Genomic DNA, 9887 nt, shown 5'->3' on the forward strand with positions numbered 1-9887 from the left:
TCTTAGCCCTACAGGTCTTATCCATTAAATAAGTGCGAGAAAATTTACTTATCTTAGATGAGTTTTCTGTTTATTTTTTTTCTTTGATGACTCATTCTTTGATAATTTATTTTGACATTTATTAGTGATCTCATGTGTAATATAAGAATTGCTTCATTGTTAATAATAATATAATATGTTATGAGTTATGATTATGAATAATAAGATATTATATGCTGTGCCCTTGCAGGGTCCATGTGAGTCATTGTATATCATGTATAACATCTATACTGTACCATGGTTGCAATAAAGAATGATTATGATTTAGTACATTGTGTAGTCCATACTAATATTTACTGTTGAAAACAACACATTTGTTATTATTTATGATTGGATTTTATATTATTTATTTACTGGGTTAGATGTGTTTGACTGCTTTTTATCTGAACCAAAAACCCAATAATTGGTATAAAATAATAGTTTGTTATGTTTATTTAAGCAAGGCCTGTACTTTCAAGGTAGTAAATAAAAAATTAAAAAAGAAATATTTTTTATTTCTATAGTTCATAAATAATGCTCCTTTTGTGACCGATCAGAAAGACACTTTACCCCCAATTTTAAATTCTACATTGTAGTGCAGAGATTGTTAGCAGAAGTTGCTAAATTGCTACCTAGGTTTATGGTTGAAACATTCAAAATATTTTAGAGGATAGTGGACGACCACTTCCCCCATTTTCCTCCCTCAATATTGACATTATGAATAATATTTTTAAACAATTTCATGTATATTAACCATATATAGCTATGCCCCTTTGTTTTCCTCTTTTCGATTTATTATTATTAGGTATAAGATAGGAGCAAAATGAGAAGGTACTTAGCATCGCACGTTTACCCAGTATCACAGCAGTCTTGAAACAGAGACGCTTACGGTGGTTGGGGCACGTGCACAGGATGGAGCCCTCTCGTTTGCCACGTAAGGGCTCCTCTACACGATGGCCCAGCGTAGGCCAGTCCAAGGGACGCAGCTATGCGGTGAAATGAGATAGCAATATCACTTGCTCCCTCTAACGCATAAATGCGTCCCTAGGACTGGCCTACGCTGGGCCATCATGTAGAGGAGCCATAAGACTATCCTTAGCGAAGTAGCGCACGCGAAACGACCGGTTGGGCGACCAATGCTTCGTTTAAAGGATAGCGCAAAGCGAGATATGTTGTCCTTCCGGATCGATCCCACCAACTGGGAAAGGGAGGCTGAAGACCGCGAGCACTGGAGGAAGACCCTGGGAGATGGAGTAGTTGCACACGATGAAGCATGGCTTAAACTCCTTCACACTAGGCGAGAACTGAGACACCAGCGCGCTGTTTTCCCACCTTCGTCACCGGGCATGACATTCTCCTGCCCGCCATGCGGTCGCGGCTGCCGCTCTCGAATTGGACTTACTAGTCATTTACGTAAGTGCCTTAATGTTATGGGCGCTGTTCAAACCATCATTTAATTGATGTTAAAGGCCAAATGATGTGGAACAAAATACAAATTCCATACAATTATCAAAAACACTTATAATATTTGAAAAATCTTAAAAAATCAAACAAAGGGGCATACGTATTATTTATATACATAAAAGGGTGTAGCAGGATAGCCTAGGAAAAATTGCCCCCAGCGATTTTGGGCCGAAACTGTAATCATACGATGCCTTTTGGGGAGGTTATACTCTGCACAAAGTTTCATCCCTCTGTTACCCCCTGGGGGTGAAAAACACCCGATTAACCCCAAAACTGTTTTAATTATTTTTTCCTAAACTATGAAAGTGACGAATTTCAAATTTCGTACAAATATTAATAAGACTAAAAGCTATGTGCTAAAAAAATATTAACCCCCTAACCATTTAAATTCTTGTAAAAAAAACAAAAATGAAAAAAGAATCATCCTGTATCTCAAGTTTGGCTCACGGTACACACACCATTTTTTTTTTAAATGTACCAATTTATATTCTATATTATATAAAAGTTTCATGGACCTACTCCAGAAGGAACATTGCGAAATTAAAATAAACGTACTATTTCGTAGCCACTAATCATTATACTCGTATCATGCTTAATACGCAACGTCTCGGACCCGAAACCAAGATAATTTTAAAAAACCGGCCAAGAGCATGTCGGGCCACGCTCAGTGTAGGGTTCCGTAGTTACTCTTCCGTCACAATAAGCTAAACTGGAGCTTTAAGTATAGTAAATTGTTAACCAAGGGATGAAACGGTACCTTTCACGCGAGTTAAACAAATAGGCAAATTTGCATAATCAGTACCTAATTAAAGTATGTCTTTTTACTATGAAGGGGAAACTTTTTGCGATAACTCAAAAACAGCTAAACTGATCATGTCCGCTATAGTTTTCATTTAATGTCTTTCTTAAGCTCTACTTCCACGATTTTTTTCATTTTTTTTTGGACCTATGGTTCAAAAGTTAGAGGGGGGGACACATTTTTTTTTCTTTCGGAGCGATTATCTCCGAATATATTAACTTTATCAAAAAATGTTTGTTGAAGACCCCTATTAGTTTTGAAATACCTTTCCAACGATACTCCACACTGTAGGATTGAAGCAAAAAACAAAAATTCACCCCCACTTTACGTAAAGGGGAGGTACCCTAAAAAAAAAAAATTAGATTTTATTGTACGACTTTGTCGGCTTTATTGATTTACATATCCATGCCAAATTTCAGCTTTCTAGCACTAACGACCACGGAGCAAAGCCTCGGACAGACAGACAGACAGGCAGACGGACATGGCGAAACTATAAGGGTTCCTAGTTGACTACGGAACCCTAAAAATGTTTTTATAAATACAAATGAGTTTGATTCATACTTCTTTATCCCCACCTTTTTCAAATCGGGCACGAGCAGCGCCAGCGGTCCGATCGCAAGCCATTGTTTATTAATAATGCAAGGCTCTTAGTGGGAGTTCAATGAATAGTACGCACCAAAGAGCCAATACATATTAATTTCGCAATGTTCCTTCTGGAGTAGGTCCATGAAACTTTTGTATCATGTAGAATATAAACTGGTTCATTTTTGAAAAAAAAAAATGGTGTGGTACCATGAGCCAAACTTGATATACAGGTTGATTCTTTTTTTATTTTTGTTTTTTTTACAAGAGTTTAAATGGTTAGGGGGTTAATATTTTTTTAGCACATAGATCAATCATAGATCTTATTAATATTTGTACAAAATTTGAAATTCGTCACTTTCATAGTTTAGGAAAAAATAATTAAAACAGTTTTGGGGTTAGTCGGGTGTTTTTCACCCCCAGGGGGTAACAGAGGGATGAAACTTTGTGCAGAGTATAACCTCCCCAAAAGGAATCGTTTGATTACAGTTTCGGCCCAAAATCGCTGGGGCAATTTTTCCTAGGCTATCCTGCTACAATTGGAAAATCAATATATTTAAATTTTTCATTGCAATAATTTTCATATAATGTCAATTGTGCTGCGTCACGCTCTCCCCAAATAATCTTATTACATAAGTACTATATTACTTGTAATATTATTATTTCTAATTAAATTTAAATTACAAACTAATTCTAACGGATGATGGTCCGACCAGTACACGTCATAATGTATTTTTATACTCCGTATTAGTTTCCGTGCCGCTTCAGATACTACACAGTGATCCAGCCAGCTTTTAGTACCATTAATATCACTAACATAGGTGTATGTATCCGAGGCCACTCCTAGAATGTCTATGTCCGCACATTGCCATCTAACATCCGCACAAAAGTCTAACAAGTCCTTACCGAATCGTCTGCCCGGGTGAGCGTTGAAATCCCCTAATATGAAGACGCAGTCTACCTGGCACTCCTCCACTATTGCCGCCATTTCCCCTAGGCATTCCGTAAATTCGGTAAGAGTCTCCGCAGAATCGACGGGCATGTACACAGAGAACACCAAGAGCGAACGATCCGATAACACTATCTTTACAGCAGCGAGTCGCGCACTTTTACAATGCACAATCGAAACCGATGTAAATAAACATTTCCGCCACAATAACGCCACACCGTGCACCGCCGTACGGCCTACCGCGTAAAATCCCAGCTCCAGTATCGACCGCCGATGCTACACCCTTTCGTAAAAATATTGTCACCGAAATTTAAATGCGACTTTCCTCACTCCAGTGAGTGAGACAAGCTTTCGTCATAATGATGATGCCTTTCATTCATGAATGTAAATAAATGTGGTTAACTTTACTTGATGTTTAATTTTATTAACCTTTAATAATGAACTCACTACTGAGGTGAAAAGTTGCGTGTCACACGAGAGCAGTTATTTTACATCTCGTGTTTTTAACTCCCTCGCTACGCTCAAGATTCTAACTTAGAATCACTCGCTTCGTGATGCAATTATAGAATCTTTCGCTTACTCAAAATCAACACTCGCAAGAAAAACCAACTTTCCTGTCTTGTTGCACAAATAACTATGTACAGTACATATGGTGCTACTTTACCGCACTAGTGCGAAAATTAGCGTATTACGTTACTGTGTCGAACATTTAAAGGCCCATATGTACTGTAAAACGTTGTACGATACATGTGCAAATAGGTAATTCGCAACTCGTGCCGATTTAAAACACTCCCTTCGGTCGTGTTTTAATTTATCGCCACTCGTTTCGAATTTCCTATTTTCGCACTAGTATCGTAATGTACTATTACAGTACATACGGTGCTACTATAGTGTTACGCACTAGTGTGTAAATTAGCACATTATGTAACTAAGTATGTCGAAAATTTAAAGGGTCATATGTACTGTAAAACGTTGTACGACACATGTGCGAATAGGTAATTCGCAACTCTTGTCGATTTAAAAGACTCCCTTCGGTCGTGTTTCAATTTATCGCCACTAATGTATCGTAAATAACTATTATACAATCGTGATATAATAAATAAATATTATAGGACATTATTACACAAATTGACTAAGTCCCACAGTAAGCTCAATAAGGCTTGTGTTGAGGGTAATTGGTTAGTCTTATTTGCAGGCAATAACGGACCAGCGTTGGACCAAAAATGTTACGTCATGGAAAGGGCCACTAGGGAAACGGGGTATAGGAAAACCTGTTACTAGATGGGAAGACGAAATAAAAAATATAGCTGGTCAAAACTGGATGCGAATAGCTCAAGATAGAGATGAGTGGAAAACTCTGGAGGAGGCCTTCACCTGTGAAGACGGGGTTCTTGCTACATATTAAAATTCATTTTGAAATAGTTTTAGAGCTGCCATTGGGAAGCTATAAGTAATTAAGTTTGCTTATAGTTTTTTGATGTTGGTTCTAAAATTATTTTAACTTAACTCTAAACAACAATGTTAAAATGTTAAAATTTCGCAAGAAATAAAAGGCTATTTTATTTTATTTATTTATTATTTATTTGCAGGTTCATACATTTGCCATTTAATGCAAGTAGCTAATGTATGAACTCGCAATAAACACTAATCAATGTATAAACAGACCCCAATGTCAGCCTCACATACCTGAATGGGCTGTGTGCCACACTTTCCCATGCTGACCTTACATGAAGTTGAATTGAACATAGGTACAGTCAGCTGCAAAAAGTATGTATCGAAAGAATTGTACTTGGTACTACACTCTTATTACGCTGCGGGCTTAGCATGGTCTTAGTTATCACGCGATATGGTGACAATCTTGTTGTTAAAATGACAGTTTTCTTCGATTTTATCGTTCACACTACGGTTGCAGACGATAATAGGAGTTATCCACATTTGACAGCGATAGATGACAATCGACAATTTGCATAACATGGTCGTCGGATAATTTGACACATTATCCCATTTTGGCAGTTCAATATAGTTAATTTTATCTACGTGCTTCTTAGGTCACGACAAGCGTTGTCGTGGATGCAAAGCTCATGAAAAAACCTATGTTAAGGTATAAATTATCAGTAAGTATCCGTTTTTCTATGATTTTATTGAGAGTTAGTTAGTTAGTTAGTAGTGTAACTCCTCTGGAGTTGCAGGTGTACATAGGCTACGGAGACTGCTTACCATCAGGCGGGCCGTATGCTTGTTTGCCACCGACGTAGCAAAAAAAAAAAAAAAGTTCCGCTGCATATAATATTGTCAATATTTTCTTTGCAGGGATGTCGAAATTTTTTTTTCTTCCAGCTCGCAACTGCTGCAGAGGAAAAAGAAAGAAGAAGGATTCAGCGACGATCTTTGAGGGACGCTGCAAACCCCTTTGATATGCCGGACGAAGAGTTCCGTCATATATACAGAGTACGAAAGGAGTTAGTGTTATATATTTGTGAAGAACTCAACGCCGACCTCCAGCCTCACAAGGGTGATGGATTGCCATCTCACCTTAAGGTAAAGCTATAATATTGCAGTGTTGCTCATATAGTACCAAAAGTTTGTATGTTAAGATACCGCACAATCACACAAAATTAGCTGATACAAATATTTGGGTGAAATTGTTGTTTATAACATAACAGAGGTGCTACATTATACCTTAAAATTTAAATATTTCTTAAGCGAAAAAATTTACTTAAATAATTAAGCTGTGTACAACTACTTAAATAAGATTCTAACAGCATTACATCTGCTGGCTGATGGCAATTATCAACACGGGACTGGTCAGGATCATGGTTTATCTATTGGTCAGACGACTGTAAGCCACAGTATCTCGAACAATTTGTAGAACAGAAGGTATGTTCATTGGACCACTGAACTACTAGGCATCAAAAACTGTGAGAGTATACTAGGGCTATCTTAGTAGTTTTTACTTTTTTGAATAAGCATCAGTGTTGATGTATTGTGTAATGAGATAGGTATTGTTTGATAGTTATGTTCAGGTAGTTAGTTACATTGGATACATAATCTGGAATTGCAATACTAGCTAGGTTTGACTAAGGTTAAGTTCTAAAACGTGCCATCTAAAATATGCTCCTTTTTACAGACTTAAAGACCAATGGATAATAGTTTTTCCTGGAACTGATCGGTCCCGACGATCAGTTGCCTCAGGATTTGAGGATGCATATGGTCTGCCAAATATCTTGGGTGCAGTAGACTGCACTCAAGTGAAAATATTTCCCACCTGTGCCACACGGAGTGCAATATCTGAATCGGAAAGGCGTTCACGCTCTTAATGTACAGCTAGTAAGTTTCAATTTTAGTTACAAATAATGATTTTTTTATATTAATCATAAAATCCTCATCACTGACCACAATGTATGTATATTATAATTAAATAAAGAAATATAAATACTATGGGACAATCTAACACAAATCGACTAAGATAATGATGTACCTAATCTAGATTGATTATAATAATTCATTAAAATAATAACTTATATGTTACTACTTGGTTGTCACCAATTCTCAAATAAGAATATAAATAACCTTATATCTTCAGATTGCAGATGTCAACTGTAAGATCTTGGCAGTAAACACGAGGTTTCCTGGCCGTGTGCACGACTCTTTCATATTTAACAATTCGTCCATTTAGGATGAATTAAGAAGATTGTACAATGGCCACATTGGGGAGTATTTCCTTCTGGGTAAGCAGAAAATTGTGTATCTGTACCTAGTGTAAATTTATTCGATGGGGAGACGTGACGTACGCGTTTGCGTTAACTGTCATTTTGTATGGAATTTTGAGTTTCCAAAACATCCCGCTTGGCGCGCTGTTTCTAAATCCCTTAGCACCACTTGCACCATTTCACTAACTCGGGGTTAACTGGTTAACCCTGGAGTTACCATGTTACCAGTACAATTTCACATTGGGTTAACGGTTTAACCGGTTAACCCCGGGTTATTGGAATGGGGCAAGTGCATGTTAGTAAATGTACTAAGATCACGACCACAGAATAAATAGTTCATGACTAAGTTAATATACCTATCATAATGTAAATAACCGGCCAAGAGCATGTCGGGCCACGCTCAGTGTAGGGTTCCGTAGTTACTCTTCCGTCACAATAAGCTTAACTGGAGCTTAAAGTGTAGTAAATGGTACCTTTCACCCGAGTTAAACAAATAGGCAAATTTGCATAATCAGTACCTAATTAAAGAAGTCTTTTTACTATGAAGGGAAAACTTTTTGCGATAACTCAAAAACAGCTAAACTGATCATGTCCGCTATAGTTTTCATTTAATGTCTTTCTTAAGCTCTACTTCCACGATTTTTTTCATATTTTTTGGACCTATGGTTCAAAAGTTAGAGGGGGGGGACACATTTTTTTTTCTTTCGGAGCGATTATCTCCGAATATATTCACTTTATCAAAAAATGTTTCTTGAAAACCCCTATTAGTTTTGAAAGACCTTTCCAACGATACCCCACACTTTAGGGTTGAAGCGAAAAAAAAAATTCACCCCCACTTTACGTGTAGGGGAGAGGTACCCTAAAAAAAATTAAAATTTTAGATTTTATTGTACGACTTTGTCGGCTTTATTGATTTATATATCCATGCCAAATTTCAGCTTTCTAACACTAACGACCACGGAGCAAAGCCTCGGACAGACAGACAGACAGACAGACAGACGGACATGGCGAAACTATAAGGGTTCCGTTTTATGCCATTTGGCTACGGAACCCTAAAAAGGCATAAGCAAGGGGGAAGTTTCGTTAGTTGTTCAGATGATTAAGTATTATGTAACCAAAAAATAATAATTTCAGGTGACTCGGGGTATGCTCTTGAGCCATGGCTCATGACGCCAGTGCTGAATCCTGCCCCGGGAAGCCCAGAAGCAAGGTAGGTACACGGTCTGGCACTGTCGCGTGCGCAACACGATCAAGCGTACCAATGGGTACCTCAAAAACGTATTCCGGTGCCTGGGCCACGACCGCGTCTTACACTACAGTTCGTTCGCGTTTAGAATGCAGTAAAATCATTACAAGCCGCCGGCCTAGCGATGCTCGTAACCAATCAAATCGTTCCCAATTAGAAAATATGCCTTCAAATGATCATTGTCAAACTATATTTTCTAATTGGGAACGATTTGATTGGTTACGGGCGTAGCTAGGCCGGCCGACAATAATGATTTTACTGCATTCTAAACGCGAACGAACTATACAGCCCGACGAAGGCATCGTCAATAATAAATGCATGTTGCGTAGTATACAACATAATGCAACATTATAGGTAAGTGAGCTTAACATTGCAGATTCTCATCAGTGATAGAGAGGTTAGATAAGTAACGAAATTTTCTTGTTTCGCGGTAGACCCTCAGGGCCTCCGCTAGCTGACGCGGACGCCCGCCGCGTGCGCACGCTCGCGGGTCCTGCTCCCAGGCCAATTCCGTCGCACGCGCCCGCGCCACTTAGCGCTATTCATACAATTTGTTATTAGACGGGGCGTCCGTTCGGATAATCCGCGTCAGCTAGCGGAGGCCCTCAGATTGTGATGGATTGTGGTAGTTGTGACCCCTACGCAGAGTTTCGCGTAATATTCCCTATTAAATGAAGATAAGGGCAAATGGAATAAATTTCATTGTTCAGCGATTGATGAAGAAAGTTTCACATTTTTACTCTTTATAGTGATGATTAGATTTCTTCTTTAAATTCTAATATTCTTACCGATGTTCTCCTTTTTCTTGCAGAAATGTTCCCGAGGAAATCGTAGGAGATATTGATGAAGACGCTCCTCAAGAACTTCCTCATCGTCATGCGCAAAACGGACTACTATTAAGAGTGGCGCAGGAAAAGCGTGCGCGTCTAATAAATACATATTTTGCTTATTACTATGTTTTATTCTGATACAAATACCTACCTAATATACAAAACGTAGAAAAATGCGCAATGCTTTAGATTCCCTTAACTTTGTTATGGCTACAGGAAAAATGGGAAAGAGTTAACCATATTATAAAATGTGTATGAACCAAATCCCTTTTTCCCGCTCTATGTAGTA

General features: G+C 38.1%; 2 protein-coding genes and 2 long non-coding RNA genes across 6 annotated transcripts in view; 3 read left to right on the forward strand and 1 right to left on the reverse strand.

Moving 5' to 3' along the window:
* The window catches only part of LOC133530241 (uncharacterized), a 186111-nt gene that overhangs the window by 104551 nt on the left and 71673 nt on the right, over positions 1-9887 (forward strand). The window lies entirely within an intron of this gene.
* Positions 1-9887, reverse strand: part of LOC133530248 (uncharacterized) — a 123483-nt gene that overhangs the window by 53228 nt on the left and 60368 nt on the right. The window lies entirely within an intron of this gene.
* Positions 1705-8372, forward strand: LOC133530254 (uncharacterized). Its single transcript, XR_009801277.1, has 3 exons — positions 1705-5926; positions 6150-7139; positions 7396-8372. It is a non-coding gene; the product is annotated as an uncharacterized LOC133530254 (long non-coding RNA).
* On the forward strand, positions 8384-9717 carry LOC133530255 (uncharacterized). The gene is made up of 2 exons (XR_009801278.1): positions 8384-8732; positions 9580-9717. It is a non-coding gene; the product is annotated as an uncharacterized LOC133530255 (long non-coding RNA).

Source organism: Cydia pomonella, chromosome 22 (assembly GCF_033807575.1).
Source record: "Cydia pomonella isolate Wapato2018A chromosome 22, ilCydPomo1, whole genome shotgun sequence".
Lineage (NCBI taxonomy): Eukaryota > Metazoa > Arthropoda > Insecta > Lepidoptera > Tortricidae > Cydia > Cydia pomonella.